We start from the raw sequence: 3790 nt of genomic DNA on the forward strand, positions 1-3790 counted from the left end.
AAAAGCACAAGGTCACTCAATATCCATCCACGACTTCATTTTTTTCCCACCTACAAATGCATAAAATCAATTAGTATACTGTGAAAAATAAATCTTAGTTATTTTGAAGCAAAAATACTCATAAATTACTTCAATATGGAAGAGTAGGATTAAAAGAAGCAAGTTAAGGAATCAGAAAAAGAAATTGTAGAATCTACACGTTCCCAAGTTAATTACAGCCTGCAATAATGATACCAAAATTGCTTCACCAAAAGTATAAAGAGAACACTTAATAAGTACATCAATATTCAGTAATGATGACATGAACGATGGTGTCTACAACTTGACGAGCATAAGTTATTTTTTTTGTAATCTATTTCATTGTCTAAATTTAAAGTAAACAATACTATAATATATGATCAAATACATTAAGTTAACAAGCACTATAACATTTATAGTGCCCACATTCAACGATGATCGGTTGGACCGAAAGCCATAAATTGAAAAAAAAATATATTTAATGAGCTTAAAGAGGAAAAATAAAAATTAACAAAATTTAAACGACTAGTGAAGAAATTAACCAAGTCGAGATGAAAAACAGAAATAGAAGGCCACTATAAGCCAAACATTACAAATCAGGTTGCTTTTTAAGACATGAACCCAGTTTCCAATTACAGTACTTTGCAACTCTTTAAAAAAAAAAAGGGTTTCCCAATTACTAAATATTTTTAGGTTTGAAGTGGATTGATAATTAAATTGACGAAAGAAAGGAAAGTGGAGCAAAAATTAGATTCAAGTATGGGTCAAGTAAAAAAGTAAAAGATAAAAATCAGATTCAGTGCAAACCTGGGTTTCAAACGATTAGCAAAGGAACAACTTCTTCTTTCTTCAATCTAATATTCTTCTTCGAACATGGAATACTAACAAAATACAATTAGTAATTCATAAACATATAGTAAAATGAGATAGGTATTTTTTTAGAGGAGATTGAGAAATACATATTTGATTGAAGAAAGAAAACACAAAAAAAAAAAATGGACCAGGTTTCCTCAAAGAAAAGCAAAATGGGAAAATAGGGGAATAGTCTATAGAAAAACCAACCCACCGCCCTTGGAGAACCATCCTTCTTCTGAGCAAAAATCTATACAAGATTAGCCCAAACCTCCAATATAGTAAAATGGGTTCGACGGACTATTTCTAATCTTTCATTTGCAAAGTAAAGCTAAAATTAGAATTGTCTACTAACAACCTTCCTATAGTTTGCCCACTATATTATTACTATATTATTAGATGTTCTCAATTAAACATGTGAATAATATATATATATATATATATATATTATTTTCATAAAAGGTAATTAATAGAGAAACTTCTCTGTAGTATTTTCATACCTGTGCCAAAACAGAGAAGAGAAAGAAATGGTGTCTGACCTTAGTGGTAAAGGAACCGCTATGGTAAAGGAACAAATATGGATGAAAAATAAACTTGTGCAAACGGAGCCACTAGCATTTTGCAAGAATTAAAGATTTTGGGTGAAATCCTCTCTTATAAACACTTATTTGTATTGGGAGCATGCATACTTCCGAGTATGATATAATTCTATAAAATTTAGACTCCCGATAGATAGATAACACGTATTAGCATTAATTAAATGGAAGCATCAACAATAATCAATAAATCATTATGGAAAAAAAAATAAAAATGAAAGGAGCTGAGGCACACCATTGTGGTGCAAGATTGACAATCAAAAGAACCTTTCCCTTGTAGATGCTAAGATCAACATCCTGTCCCTTAGCATCCTGCAAATAAGATAAATTTTTATAAAAATTAAAAAATATATCTGTCAAATCCCAAATTGAATTAAAAATCAAAAAAAGGGAAAGAAAATGAAAGGAACACAAATAATAAAAATAAAGCTGAATTTAACAATGAAATCTTGAACAGAAGTTTTCAATTGGCTTGTCATTATATAATCCGATTTCAAAGTGAAAAAACAAGGCCTTGAAACCAAAGAAATTGGCTTAGTTTTTTATGGTTTCAAAAGGGTTTCTTATAATTCCAAGTAAAATGTTTTGTCAAAAAGGCTGAAACTTGTCATGGCGGCAGAGGAGCGGCAGCAGTGACCAAGACGAGCAGCAGCAGGGACGTACACAAATGACAGCAGCGACGTACAGAAACGTAATTAACAGATTAACTCCTCTGCAGTATTTTCATACATGTGCCAAAAGAGAGAAGAGAAAGAAATGGTTCTTGATCTCGGCGGTAAAGGAACGGTGGCTGGCTGGGCTGAAGTTGATGTGACGGCATAAAAGCAGTAGCAGCGACGTACTGAAAGGTGGCTAGCTAGTCGTCGGCGGCTGAAGCTTGACAACAGCAGAGCAAAGGCGGCAGTGACGTCAAGGAACGATAGCCGACAGCAGTGAAAGTCGAGGAGCAGCGGCCGACAGCAGTGAAAGTCGAGGAGCAGCGGCCGACAGCAGTGAAAGTCGAGGAGCAGCGGCCGACAGCAGTGAAAGTCAAGGAGCAGGGGAGCGGCGGCAGCAACTTAAGAAGTGGTGTGTTTGATTAGGTTAGATTTAGGGTTTCTTATTTTCATTTTATACTTTCAAAAATTATATAGTGTAGTTGTTCACATTGTAATTTAATAAAACAACAAACTATAAGTCGACACGTGGTCAAGTAAAATTATTATTATTAACAACGAATTACAAGTTGACATGTGGCAAAATATAAAATATTATTCTCAAACCTATTATTATTATTATTATTATTATTGTCCACAAAGTAATTGTGTAAAATTTAATTAAATAAAAAAATTAATCAAATTGAAAATTTAAAAACACATGCATCAATGGTCTGCACTCTAAACTTACAAATTTTAAGTTTAGAGATCTTGAGTTCGAGTTCAAATTAAAACAAAATTAATAATATTATTTTTTTATCACTGATGCTTTAGTATCAATAATCATTGATTTTTAAGCTACTGACACCTTAGTATCAATGATTTATGATACATACTTGTTAAAGGCGGAAAATAGTCCAAATGTACACCATTTCTGACACTTTTTACTAAGTGTCAGAAACAAAGTGTCAGTAAATGTCATTTTTGTAGTAGTGTTCTTATCCACCTCTGAAAATGAATTTAGTAGAGTGATAGAATCATAAAAAGTTTTATGTTTGTCTCTTCTTTTAGGAAACTGATCATAAGAAGATTTTTGGTATGGACTAGGCTTTCACTTTCTAGAGTACACAACTTTAACCTCAAATACACTAGGTCGGTTTGATGATTACTCTTCAACAGAAGAGACCACATTTCGAACATTATCTTACAAAGGGGAAAAATAAATTCATCTATGCACTATTATGTTTCACTTTTGAGAAGCAAGAAGATTATATTTTTGTGGCTAAATACCTGAATAGCTACATTATGGGAAAGTTGCTTATACTTCCCCTTATTTAGGTATGACTTAACTCAAGAAAATTTTCTCATTATGTTTCTCTTCAACATTCTTCTCATCCTCTAATTTTTCTCAAGAATTGCATTTACCTTTGCTCTTTCTTTGGCTTTCCCGATTAGTTCATCAAATTTAAAATTTTCATGGCTCGATTTGTTATACTTTTGTCACTTTCGAGAAGGAGAAGTAATTTGAACAAGATTGCCATTATTCTCCTTTTGTTGCTATGATCGCTTTTGGACAAAGTTTGCTTTAATTCCTTCAATTACTTGTTGGATTTACTGCATCAAGTCACCCACTTAATGGTTAAACCATCAACCTCCAATGCCATGCGGTCAATATCTTTTTGGACAGGT

General features: G+C 32.6%; 1 long non-coding RNA gene across 1 annotated transcript; it reads right to left on the reverse strand.

Moving 5' to 3' along the window:
- Positions 1-5: 5 nt before the first annotated feature.
- Positions 6-2543, reverse strand: LOC18046161. Its single transcript, XR_002906755.1, has 3 exons — positions 2130-2543; positions 826-1778; positions 6-50 (listed from the first exon to the last, which is right to left on the reverse strand). It is a non-coding gene; the product is annotated as an uncharacterized LOC18046161 (long non-coding RNA).
- Positions 2544-3790: the final 1247 nt, after the last annotated feature.

The sequence above is a fragment of the Citrus clementina genome, unplaced genomic scaffold (genome assembly GCF_000493195.1).
Source record: "Citrus clementina cultivar Clemenules unplaced genomic scaffold, Citrus_clementina_v1.0 scaffold_3, whole genome shotgun sequence".
Taxonomy (NCBI): Eukaryota; Viridiplantae; Streptophyta; class Magnoliopsida; order Sapindales; family Rutaceae; genus Citrus; species Citrus x clementina.